Source organism: Heterocephalus glaber, unplaced genomic scaffold, assembly GCF_053883595.1.
Source record: "Heterocephalus glaber isolate CG9 unplaced genomic scaffold, H.glaber_assembly_v1.0 deba00000676, whole genome shotgun sequence".
NCBI classification, from domain to species: Eukaryota; Metazoa; Chordata; class Mammalia; order Rodentia; family Bathyergidae; genus Heterocephalus; species Heterocephalus glaber.
In genome coordinates this window covers 22,179,102-22,192,961 of record NW_028258156.1, presented here as the reverse complement: position 1 = coordinate 22,192,961, position 13,860 = coordinate 22,179,102, and the positions used below count along the sequence as shown (strand labels likewise).

The 13,860-nt window shown below is 41.9% G+C and overlaps 1 long non-coding RNA gene and 1 pseudogene across 3 annotated transcripts in view; one reads left to right on the top strand and one right to left on the bottom strand.

Annotated features, from left to right (window-relative positions):
- Window positions 1–13,860, bottom strand: part of LOC110348027 (uncharacterized) — a 133,857-nt gene that overhangs the window by 86,005 nt on the left and 33,992 nt on the right. The window lies entirely within an intron of this gene.
- On the top strand, window positions 13,275–13,433 carry LOC147829288 (U4 spliceosomal RNA; annotated as a pseudogene).

Sequence of the window (13,860 nt, the reverse complement as noted above, 5' to 3'; positions counted from 1 at the left end):
GGTGTCCGGAACATCAGTTTTCCAACAAAGAATTGAATAATTTACTTTGGGACCTTATGGTGATACAGATCTTATCTAGTGTCTGGAACTAACAAGCATCTTTATCTATTTACTCACATTCAATCACAGTTGGGGCTAGGGGAGTTTTATGATTACAAAGTTATGCAGTCCCACATTCTAGGTGATAATCAACAATTAGAAACAGCCTAAAACCCCTCAAAGGGGGCTTTGTTAACTAAATCACATTCACACGGTGGACTGTATTGAAGACCCTGAAAAGACAAACCAGATCAAAACATACTAGCATCAAGGTAGATCTGTAACCAACTGAGGAATGGAGCAAGGTGGTTACAGCACAGTATTGCACTACAATCGTATTGCAGTTAAAAGGTAGGTTTGCATGTACATTAAAAAGCCGGAGGGCTGGGTGTGGTGGCACACATCTGCAATTCCACTACTCTGCAGGCTGACGCAGAAGGATTGCAAGCTCCAGGCCAGTCTGGACAATTTAGCAAGAGCTTGTCTCAAAATAGAAAATGAAAAAGGCCTGAGGATGTAGCTTAGGCATCCCTGGGGTTTCATCCCCCAGAATGGCCTGGAGGATGTATTCACATTATACTACTAATAGTGGTATGTTTTTATTTTTATCTTGGGTTTGAGGGAACTTGATTTTCATTATTTGAATTTCTTAATGAGGAGGGAAAATGTAAGTATTTTTGTTTGGGGGGAAAAAAATGTAGTCTGCCTGTTAGTCATATCCTTTAGTTTACATCATCATTCCTCATTAAAAGCTCCGAGAAATTTTTTTCTCAATGGTTCCGCCGCCGGCCCTCCAAGTGCAAGGTCTTGAGTTCGATCCCCGGTACCAAAAAAAAAGCCTGTGAAGTCAGTAATTATCAGATAGTGGTATCAAAGCCATCGTGGGAACTTTGGGACATGAAAATGACTGTGTTGAAGTTCCCTTCAACACCATGTAAGACCGAGGGCCTTACCAAATGCTCCGAGGAGCTGACTGCAGCGAAGAACACCCGGGAAGGAACACACCAGACAAGTTGGAAAGTAAAACAGACCTTTATTAGTCTGGCCAGACGGCACTCGCAAAGCAAAATAGCTTAGAGAGGCAACTGGCTCAGAGTCCGAGGCTGTTCTTATAGGGGGTTGAGGGGGAAGTTAACATATAGAATTAAAGAAAAGGGGACAAAGGTTAGTGGTCGACTGTCACTTATTGATGGTCAGCAGACATTTGCAGCTTGTTCTATAGATTGTGGTGTCCGGAACATCAGTTCCTGGCAAAAAAGGAGTTGAGTACTGTACTTTGGGACTTTAGGTCTGTTATAGATTTTTATCTAGTGTCCCAAAACTAACAAGCATCTTTATCCATTAACTCATATTTAATCACAATGGGGCTGGAGAAAAGGAACAAAGGTTATGCAGTCCCACAACCAGACCCCATCAGACCGTGATCCCCCGCGGCGGCAGGGCAGCCTTGACTCCTCCCCCGGGCGGAGCGCTATTAGAGCAGGGCTCTGGGGATGCTACCTGTTCTGTCACGAGGACTGCTCGCCAGGTGCGGCTCTCCTGAGCTCTGCAAACCTCCCTCGGCTCTGGCCCTAATGAGCTCTCCACCCACATTTGAGGTCCCCCCTGGGAAGTGCAGAGAGCTTCATTCTCATACATTTCAGCCTTTTCTAAGCGTTCACTCATTAGCAGGATCCATCGAGTGAGCCTCTCTGCTGCTTTGTTAAGAAAGCCCCTTCTAGGGGTGAGTTCTGAGCCCTCCATGTGTCCTTGGCCCTCTGACTTGGATGATGTAGAACAGACAGGGACATCCATTTGCAGCACCGTGGCTGCATGTCTGTGCCTCTCGCAGCAGATGAGCAGTCTTCAGAGACTTCAACTCAGAATCTTTCCATTATACTTAAAAGTTAAAATAGGTTCCTACTGTCTGACAAATCCATCCACCATTACCTCCACTATTTGTAGTCAAGTGCAAGTGTTATGGCTGAACAATGCCTTCAGCTGCACTGAGCCCTCTTCTCCCAACACACACACACACACACACACACACACACACACACACACGCACACACGCACACACGCAGCACCTTTCCTTTACAGAATCACTAACCCCCTGTTCTACAAAGCAACCACCCTTGGGACTCCTGAGGGTTTCTCCTGGGAAAACCCCCACCCACAAACCACTGCCAAACCCCTGACTTCTCCCTGGCTCTACTCTGTTTAATCCTTGGTTCAAGAAATCAGAGAAGACAATTCCTCTGCCTTGAAGCAACTCCTTGCTCATAGTTTAATTGCTCAAAGGACATCTGCATTCGGAAAGTGGGTTGGTTGTCTTGACTCCTCTAATCTACATCAGAGACATAACAAAATCCTGGAAGAAATTCAGAGTAAACATGTCTGGCTGTGGACACAGATGGACCTTCAGCCAGAAACTTGGAGACAATCCATTTTAGAATCTGAGAAAGATGGTGTTGGAGCAGCTTATAATCATGGGTGGTTAAATAACTTTGGGATCATCCCAAATCCAAGAGCTAATCATCATCTGAAAAAGTTGTCTAACTTCTCTCAGCTTCAGCTCTCTCCTCGGTAAACTAGAGAGGACAGCAGTACCTACTTTATGGAATTGCTGTGCAGATTAAACGAAATAATAACAGTGAAACATTAAGTAGGCCTAGTGTGTGGCCTAGAGTTGGTGCTCAATTATTTCTTTCCTTTTCAAGGAAATGAAAAGTTCAATGGCTGCATCAGTGGAGTGTGACTTTTAGGAGTACTTTAAAGTATGGAAATCTTAATGATTTTCTAGTATGGGGTCATCATCCCAGTAGGATTTCAAAGGAAAAGTAATCTCCATTCTCTGTCAACTTCAGATACCAAGAAATCTTCTAAATAGTACTCTTCTTTGATGAGTTATTCTCATAAATGTAAATTAGCTTCTAGGTTCTGGGACTGAAGAAAATCAGAAAAACTGGAATGAACTGACAATGCTAACTCTGATTTTTTTTAAAATTTTTGTAGTTGTTATTGTTTTGTTTTGTCTTGTTTTGTTTTTTGAGAGTAGGTCTCTCTATGTGGTTCAGGCTGGCCTCAAACTCACTATGTAGCCCAGGATGGCCTTGAACTCATGGTGATCCTCCTGCCTCCTGAGTGCTGGGATTACAGGTGTGAGCCACCACATCTGACTGCTTTTTTTTTAAAGCACCTTTATTGAAGGTAAATTTCTTTAAACTTTGCTGATTTTTAAATGTGTATGCAATTCTGAGTTTTAATAAATGCATATGCCCATGTATTTATCACCATAGTCAAGATAATTCCATCATTCCCAAAAGTTCTCTTGTGCCTCTTTGTGGTGAATTCTCTCCTACCTCTCTTTACCGCTATAAACCACTGAAATGCTATCACTAGAGTTTTGCCTTCTTTTAGAATTTCATTTCAGTGACTTTATACAATCCATTGTCTTTTAGGGTTGGCTTCTTTCACCTAGCGTACTGCTTTCACAATTCATCTATGTTGCCTAAATAAATTATAATTTAGGCAGACTTACTTTCTGGACAGCTTAGCTGCTATTCACTCTAGAATCAAATGCCAACTTTTATTTTTAATTGTCTGTTGTCTTTGATGATCTATGCCAATGGCTCCTGCTCTATCTTATTGATAGTGACACCATTATTACTTTTACTTCGTTGCTGTTTATACAAGGCGAAAGGTAATAAGATCTTTCACTTCCTCTGCTTTTGAAATAGTGCAGGGCCAGCAGAGGAAAGGGCACAGGGACATGTGACATCAGCAGAGAGCCCTAAAGAAAAGGTCGTCTGGGGCAATGTTTCTCAATTGTTAACGTGCACATGACCTCCGGGAATGCAGACTCTGGCTCCATGGGTCTGGGATGAGGTCCGAGAGTCTGATTTCCAGCAACCTCCTAGGTGAAACCAAGGCTACTGGTTCCAGGCTCCATCAGACAGAGAGCAGATGTCATGACTGAGGAAACCCATACAAACAAGGAGGCTCAGAACACCCCAATCTGTGCTTGAGATAATTTTCATCACATATGATGAAGTGCATACGCACCTGCTTCATGTATCATCTCTGATTTTTCAAATGGTGGCTTGCTTCTTTTATTTGTAAAATGAGCATTATAGTATCTATCTCTGCAGCAGGTAGATCTCTACTGTGGTCCCCTGTGATCACCGCCTCCTGGTGGTCATGCCTTTGTATGATTTCCTTCCCTTCTGCATGGACTGGGCCTAGCAACTTGCTCTGACCAAATACAATATGGTAAGGGTGATATAACATCACTTCCAAGATTAGGTTATAAAAGCCCCTGTCCTCCATCCTGCTGCATCCTCTAGCTCTCTCACTCTCACATGTTCAGCTTGATGGAGCTGCTTGCCACATCCTGAGATCCTCCATGTGTGGGGATGTTGACCAGAGGAGTATTTGAGATGGATATACAGAGGTAAGGTACTTTTGCAGCCACAAGCCCATGGTTAGAGATTAAAAGAGAGCCTACAGAGCCACAAGTCTAGGTAGGATCAAAATCCATTGCCTTAAGGAACGAACGCTCTGACCTTTGTCCTCCCCATACTCCAATTTATCATTTAGACCAGTCCCAAGGGCAGTCACTTAACAGACCACCCTGACCATCTCCTGTCCCCTAGTAAGTTCTTGCCCAGGTGGCGTTCTTTTTTCTTGTACCCTAGCTTCCTGGTTCTATCAATAAAAAGGCATAGAGGCTTCAGTTTGCTGCTGTCTTTATGAGACTTGCATGCACTGAGGGGGTCTCAGTTAAAGGCAGCCCGTCTGGGTCCTCTTGGAATTTGGACTGGACATTGACTGCAAGTATTCCTTCATCCGTTGCACTGTGCCACAGTTGTGAACTGCAACATCTGTGGAGAGGTCTATAAGCCAAGGAAGCAGGGAGGTCTCCAGCCACCTGCATGAAAGCCAGCAATGCATCAGTGCATGGGGACATGTGTCTTTCAGGAGGAGCCTTGTGAAAGATCCTGAACCAGAGGACCCAACCTAGTCACACCTGGATTCCTGACCCATGGAAATGATGAGATAGTAAATATGGTAGTTTGGTGCCACTAAGTTTGGAGGTGATTTGCTAGGTAGCAACGGTTGTTTTGAAGATTAAAGAAGACAGAGTAATTAATGTATGTGAAAGAACTTAGCACAGTGCCCAGAACAGAGTAGTAGCTTGGAAATATCAGTCACTCTAAAAACAGCACAGTCACAACCATCATCAGGATTTGTAAACAGTAACCTAAGAATAATCTATGTGCATAAACTGCTAGTTTCAGCTTGTTGAGAAACCTTCAGACAAAAAGGCCTGACTTATACAAATAAGCACAAAGGCAATTAAAAGTCTATGTGCAGACATGTAGACAATTTGACTTTTGTCTAACTATATTCCATACAACCTCACTTTTGTAAGATTGATTTTCCTCGATCTTAGAGTTGGACTACATACCCAGCGGACACTTGGGTGATGATGGTGATGATGGTGATGATGGTGATGATGGTGATGGTGATGATGATGATGATGATGATGATGATGATGATGATGATAGAAAAGGAGCTCCCACTGAGCCCTTGTTTTATAAAATGGTGATCCCATTTTTTCTTACTCTCCCTCTTCTTTCTAGTTTTTCCAAAGGTGCAAGTTCGATGGCAGGTGTCAAATCTAACACAAACAAACCATCAAGAACCATTTAAGGGAAACCAGTCCCCAACTCAGAGCTGCCACTCTTAACTAGAAAAAGACAATGATCAACATTCAAACACCTCTCCCACCTGCAGTTGCTGGCCATGCTTTCCCTCTTGCCTGCATTTAGATGTTAGCCAATGCCTCACAGGTCACTCAAAGACATCTAGAACTGGATGGGAGCTAAGAGGTGGTAGTGAAAGGTGAAGAATAACAGATGTGAGCATTGAAATTGGTAATTGAAACCCATATGAAAATAAGTGTGGAAACCCCTGAGACCAAACCTTCTCTACTCAGCACCCCTTTGTTCATTGTTACTATGTGCAAAGCACTCAGCTGTGCGAGTGACCCTGGGAAAACCCACACTAGTCAGGCACTGTCTGGCAGAAGGATCAGATACATTCACACCTGACTCTAAAGAAGGAAAACCTGGCTAAATCATCACCTACTGATGCCTGCTTGGGAATGGGACCAGAGATATAGACCAGCTCTTAACTAGGAGGATGAGATAGCATGGGATGCATTATAATAGGAATTTACATAAAGAGCCAATAAGATATAAGGCAGCAAGAGTTTGTTCTAAGGGACCAGGAGAGGCACCTAGAGAAAGTGACATTTGAGTTAGTTCTTGATGTATAAATAGAATCTCAGCATGGGGTCTGAGCATTCCAGATGAGGTGAGGGGAGACATGGTAAGACAAAAGCAACACTGGGTAAAAATACAAAGTGAGGCAAGAAATACTATGGCAGGAATATCTGCTGAGTGGCAAAAGAGTGGAAGCAAAGGGTAAAATGGGCAAAATCTAAAGGACCCTGAAGCTGAGCAGTGGGGTTGGATTTATTCTGTATACAGTTGAAAGGCACATGTAAATTTTAAAGGTAATGACAATATGGTCATGTATCAGTACACTTCAGATTGATAGTAACTAAAACCCAATTCAAAATGACCTAGCAAAAAAATAACGTGTTGGTTCATTTCACTGAAAAGTTCAGAAATGAAACTAGAAGCAGGCCCAGCTGATGCCAAGGAATAAATGAAGTCATCACTCAGCTTTATTTTCCCTTTCTTTCTCAAGGATGTTCTTCCCAAAGATGGGGCAGAGATGAATCCTAATAGCTTGGACTCCACAGAGAGAAGAGATTGCTTCCTCCCCAGTAGTTCTATCAAAAATCCAGGATTGATTCTCAGTGAAAGCTCTGGTTACCCATTGTGGAGGTAGATACACTGGCCAGAGGAAGATAGTGCCCATCCTTGGAGACAGAAGGTGGAGTCAGTACCACCCAAATGCCTTTTCCTTTGAGAGGTACTCAAAGGAAAATCCAAGTGCTATTTTCAAAAGAGGGAGAAATGGGTGCAGAATTGACCCCTCCTATTATGGTTTAATCCTACAATGTTTAATGTATTTGGAAAGTGATTGGACCATGGGGGCCCCATACTGACCAGTGGATTAATCCATGGATGAGTTCAGTAGTTGAATGTGCTACTAGGATGTGGGGCCTAGATGGAGGTGGGTCACTGGGGGTATGACTGGAAATGTGTGTTCTTGTCCTTGGCTCCTCTCTTTTCTCTCTGCTTCCTGGCTGCCATGAGGTGAGCAGCTTTCCTGTTATGCCCTCCTGCCGTGCCATTTCTGCCCTGGAGCCAACTGACCGTGGAGTGAACCAACTGGAAACTGGGACATGAGTAAATTTATCCTTTTTTATGTTGCAGGTGTCAGATATTTTGTCCCTGTGATAGGAAAGTGACTAATACACCTGCCAAAAAAGCCTGTCCATTACAACATAGAAAAATAACTCTAAACATGGACAGTTGGAGAATATGAAGGGGAGGAGGTATCCAGAGGCAAGACAAGGAAAGACTCTACAACAGACTGGGCAAGAGAGAAAATGGAATGGACCAGGACAGTATCATGGTTATAACATAGACAAAGCAGTTCTGCAAGCTCTCACACAACATATCCAGGGGTCAAGAGAGAAGTTCTAAGAAATACTGGGAACCATCTGTGTAATGAATGTAAATTAGAGTGTATGTGGTACAGAGACAAAACTTAGATTGATCTTGTATATCATGCTCTTGTCCATATTAACTAAGTTCAAGTGACCTTGGTATGTGATCCCTTACACCATATCAGAACTTGCACAGCCTAAGATAGCTTCCGTTGAAATTAGACAAATCTTACACATATAGGTTTAGAAAAAAAAGAACTCATTCATATTACCTGTGGATTCATATTTTTCTTCAATTTGTTTTAAAAATAAGTGACTCAATTTTATGGAGACATAAAATCCAAAATACATATTATACTGATTTTTCACAACCATAGCCAATGTACATTTCTACTACAGCCAGAAGGGAAGAACTCAGGAATCTAAACTCTCTTTTCATTAAGAAGGCACTAAAAGCAGAACGGGGTTGGGGAAAGTACTCAGGAAGTAGGCAGTCAGGCTCCATCTAAAGGCAAGCTATGTCTGCCTCACTGGGCTTCATGATTCTTATTTGAACAAAGAAGAGATGGAGCTGAACTCTGTGAAAGTTTCCTTCCATATCGACCCAAAAGTCTCCCTAAGCCTGGGTACTGAGGGCTGATCAGACCCTCAGCTGTCTTTTCGGGGAAATGATGAGGAATAAAAAGAAAAACAAAATTTTCAAGATATAAATGGAGGACCAGGGCCAGGGATTTAGCTCAGTGGTGATGCCACCTGCCTCACAAGCACAAGGTCCTGAGTTTGATCCCCAGTACCAAAAAACAAAACAAAGCAAAAAGGGAGGACCAGGAGACCTGCCTCTAGCAGACAGACTTCAATAAGACCCCACAGTTGGCCCCCTTTTATTAGCCAGTGAGAAGTGCAGGGGGAGGAGTACCATGTGTTTCATGGAACAGCTGTATATTGACAGCTGTCCTCAGTAGATGCTGTCAAGCCTCAGGAGTGCCGGGTTATCAGCATTCTGCCCATATCCAGGGGGCATGTGGCCTTCCACTTTCCTGTTCCAAGGCAAGATAACACTGACCTGGAGATCATGGCCTAGTCCCCAACACCTGAGAGTACCCCTTCCTATAAAAACTTTGAATCTCCTTGTGTTCCCCGTCTGTATCCTGCTCCGTATCAATTATGAAAAGCCCATTTACACGCCCATCAGAAAACACTCCATGACTAGGGAGCAGTATTCCTGTGTAGGTCACCTAGTGACGCCCAATGTGAAGAGTGTGATCATGGCCAAGGCAGAAAGACAGCATCCCTGCCATGCCGTAAGGGTGAATATCTACCACAACACCAGCTTAGACCAGAAATGGAAAGACCAACAACCAACAGGTCCAGCCATTTGGAAAGAAATGGAGTAAAAGCTGACTCTAGAAAAGAAGTGATTTATGAGGGGCGTTTTGATTGGACTAACACAAAATCACTCTCACTGAAGTACAAACTGGGATTTGTTTTGAAGATACAAATCTGTCTCACAAACCTTGGATTAGAAAGTACACCTAGGGCCGGGGATTTAGCTCAGTGGTTCCACCTCCTGCCTCGCAAGCACAAGTACCCAAGTTCGATTCCCAGTACCGAAAAAAAAAAAAAGAAAGAAAGAAAGTACACCCAGGTCTGCCCACAGCCATCAAAAGTCTTTCCCCTCTCTCTTTTCTCCCTCCCCTCTCTACCTTATCTTTCCCGATGTGTTCTTCAGGGTCTCCCTTCACACTAGCTCTTTTCCTTTGGGTAGAGCAGGCTGCCTCTCTCCTCTGGTTTCCTTATCTAGTTTAAACTTCCATTACCTTTGCATTCCAATGAAATTGTGCTAGTTCAGCTTGTCAGGAGTCTTCCTCCAGCCCAATCAGTTTGCATTGCAGATGTGGGCTCACATGGCTGCCAGGTTCTACCCCAACCACAACGGAAACAAGGGCAGGGGAACAGATGTAGAAGCTCAAAATCTTTCACCATCAATGGAGACATATGGGAATATTTTGGACAATTTTCTGTGATTTTTCTTGCTCAAGTATTTCTGTGCATATTAACAAATGTCCATAAAGACATTCTGGTATTTGCCTTGTCTACATGGTTTCATGTCCATAGGATCTAACTGGGAAGACACAATTGCCCAGTCTGAACATGACTATCCTTCATTAGTAACCATCACAGTGACAGGAAAAAAAGCACTTCACCCAACAGGAGTTAATCCTCTCTTTCACCCCACAGATGAACCCAGGTCATTTAGTTCTCCCCAGCTGAGTATGCAGCTGACATTTAGTGAGGGAAGCATAAAAATGATTTCTGGGTATGTGGGTGTGTTTGAAGCAAACACTTTCCTTCAGCAGCTTCTGATTTCAAATGAGAACCCCAGGCACTAGCAAGCACATTTAGTGCTTAATAAATTTCAGAAAAGGAATAAAAGTTACATGGTTTCCCTGGAAACCTTTTCAGAAAGGCTTGCACATGCATCAAGAAGCAGGTGCTGCAGCCTGGGGACTGTTCCCTGCCCTAGGCCATTCATTAAAGGGTCAAGGCTCCTGTGCAGTAGCTCCAGAAGCAGTGATTGGGCATGTTTTGTTTGCTTAAAGTTATTTAATATCTATCAGCTGGGTTGATGAGAAAAATGTGCTCAGGTTCCTTTTGGCATCTTTTGAATCATTTGCAAGTTCTGACAATCAAAGATAAGTGGAGGAAGTCCTATTGTGAATATCAGAATGGGTGATGGGGATTCCTCAGGGAAAAAGAAGAGATGGCTCACTGATTATTATAAATTATTTGAATCTCAATGCAGTCATGTTCAGACTACATTTCAGATTAGAATAAAAATGACCTGAAAAGGTCATTGCATGCATATAATATCTGTCACAGGATCTTTTCAATGTCTATGATCTTACAGAATTCTTGGATAAGGCTGGAAAGAAAGATGGATGGGGGTGGCGGACAGAGAACAAGGGAGTTTGTAGAATTTAGGAGATTATTTATTGATTCCTTGATTCCCAAAGTGCCAAGTGGGCTCAGTTGAGAATCATTCTTACCTGGCTTAAAGGGGTATATTATGTAAGTATCTCCGTCCATTCAGGCTGCTACAATAAAGTATCATACACAAGATAGCTTATAAACAACACAAATTTATTTCTTATAGTTTTGGAGACTGTGAAACCCACCATCAAGGCACCGGTAGTGTCTATACCTTGTGAGAGCACACTTCCTGGTTCATAGATGATGCTTCCTCACTGTTCCTCACGAGTCAGGGAAAATGAAGGGTCATGAGGCATTAATCCCACCCATGAGGGCTCTATCCTTGACCTAATCACCATCCAAGGCCTCAGCTCCAAAGGCCATCAGGGATTAGGGCTTCCACATATGAATTTGAGGAGATGATAAACATTCAGAAAACAGCCATCAGTAACTCTTTCTTCCACTAAAACATTTCAGGATTCTCTTCCCAATACCTTCCCCCTCCCATCTGCATAACAACCAGGGTTTTTATCAGGAAGAAGTCAGATCACCTGTGTTCTTTTCCTCTAATTTAAGGGTCCTTATTTTGGGAGGTCCACGTTACTTCTTCCTTGGAAACTCTGGCATCAGCTTGATGTCTTGGCATCAAGATCTCTGCCCTGCCAACATTGACAGAGCATGTGAAAAATGTGTAGGAAAGGGAGTATCATCTGAGATATGGAAGAAAGTGCATGACACTACTAAATAAATCAGGTCAGGCAGTGCAGCTTTAACATTAGCAAGTCTTGGCTAGGCAAGGAAAAGAAATGTTATCCAAGGAGCTCATACTCCAGACTCCCTCATTAATCAAGACCTTCAAACTAGTGCCCTCCTGAGCTAAAACTACCCTCAACTCTGAAGAGTCCAGAAAGCTGCCCCTGAAAATTCCCAATGCTGTCCAAATAAGCTCCCATCTCTAAACATGATTATCAAATGTCTGTGTGCCAGGAACTATGTGAAATCTTTGGAATTCAGAATTAACACTACTTCTTCAGAGAAGGATAATTTAAGAGCTCCTGCCTATACCATTTCCAGGCTCACTTGCAAGAAAAAGTCAATGGTGTTCCCTAATTTACCTGGATAAAATATTAATGGGAATAACTCTCAAATCCACTTTGGCTTACTAAATTTTCTAAAACACAAAATCTCAAGTTCCTCAACTGTTTATCACTGAATGGTGATTCCTAGTCTTCCTACCTTTGGCCTTCATAGCACTAAAATGGAGCCAGCAATCCACACATAGGATTTGTGTGAACAAGAACTGTCCTCAGCCTCCTGCATAGCCAGGAAAGGCTGATCATTCTGCCGGTGGCCCTGTCCTCCAAATCCAATTATCTGTTTCTACAAATCATAAATAAAACATGCCCTAGTTCACAGCAGAAAGTTGTAGAATTTTTCACAAAATTCCCAGAACTCTCTTAAAATCTTTTATTTATCTTACACTGTAAGACATATTTTGAATACTTGGACTATTTTGTCTTCACTAAGTATGTAATTGACTAGAGGCTATTTTGAAGCTACATAAATCTGGACATAAAAACTACAGAATAGGAGCCAGAGATTTAGCTCAGTGGTTCCAGCACCTGCCTCGCAAGCACAAGGTCCCAAGTTCAATCCCTGGTACCAAAAAAAAAAAAAAATACAGAATAGAATGAAAGATTTGGAAATTTCTAATTAATTAGGCAAAATAATCAAGTGTTCAGCGTTATTCTGACACCTAGAATTACTGGGACTTAAATATATGCAGATTTTTAAAAATCCTTTAACTTCCCAAACAGGCACAAATTATACCATGGAAACATCACCAATCTCATGTCCAAGAGTCCAATTATAGAAGAGCAACAGCTCTGTGATAAGCATTAACTCATGACTTTTTGTAGGAAACCAATTTTGAATTCAGACTTTGAGGCTGATGTGAGGGTTAAGACATATAGCTAATCAATAAATTTTTCTGACCCATGATATTCTTATTCCTGCTATTCTTTTGGGTGTCCGTCACTCCTCATGAAGTGAATTTTTTAAAATAAGAGTTTTTTTTTTTAATTTTAAAAATGGCCATCTAAATAATAAATACTAGTGCTGGCTAAAGTAAGGGATCTCAAAGTTAAGAAGACTTAGCCGGGGGTTTAGCTCAGTGGTTTCGCTGCCTGCTGTGCAAGCTCAAGGACCCAAGTTTGATCCCCAGTACCAAAAAAAAAAGAAGACTTAGGTAGTGATGATTCTCAGGTAAAATTATACATATAGATGTTAAATTAAATTCAGCAGCGGCTCAGTTAAGTGATGTGGGCGACTCCATGGCCATAGTCAATATTCTACTATTTATATCTGAACATACCAAGGATCTCTCTACTCCTTGAATTCAGAAATTTGAAGTTCCTTTTAGAAGCCTCTCATTATTACTCTCTGAAATGCTGACAGATTACTTCATACAATGCTGAATGACTCAAGTAATGTGAAGATTTAGAATGTGATAACCAGATAGTTTTGATTTCTTTTAAAACACAATTGGCTTCTCCAGATGCAATTACAAAACATCTTCTGGAAAACTTGATGTAACTTGATCTTGATGTAAGTCTCCCCATCAAAAGCAGACACAAGCTTTGTGCAGTGGCACTACTGTAGCCAATCAGGTTTATCTGAGGCATGATTATTGCTAGTTGAAAAGCAGACACAAAGGTGATGTCAGTACCATCTGTTTGTTGCTTTGCCATGTTTAGTAGTTTTTCTATATGTTTTTTGTAGTTGGAAAAATCCATTTATTCACTTGTACATCAAAAATTTTTTAAGTAGCCACTATGTGTCAGGCACTGGGGATTCTGTAGTGAATGATACAGAGTAGAGAAAGTCTCTGTTTTCATGAACTTTTACTCTGAGGGAGAAAACAGCAGACAAACAAAATAATTATGGTTTGTAAAAAGTGTGAGAAAATAAACTAGGAATCTGTTACCAATTAAGTATAGGACAACCGTTGGTGAATGCGTGGGAAAGAGCCTTCTGAGGAATTAAGTTCTGAGTTGAGAAATGAAAGAAAAGAATTAGTATGCCGGTAGTTATTTGTTGTTGCTGGAGAAAATTAAGTACATACAGAAACAGATGATGTTAATCAATATTCTGGAGGTACAGTACATCAAAAGCCATCTACAGATGGATATGGTATATTTAAACACCTTTGCCTTATATAT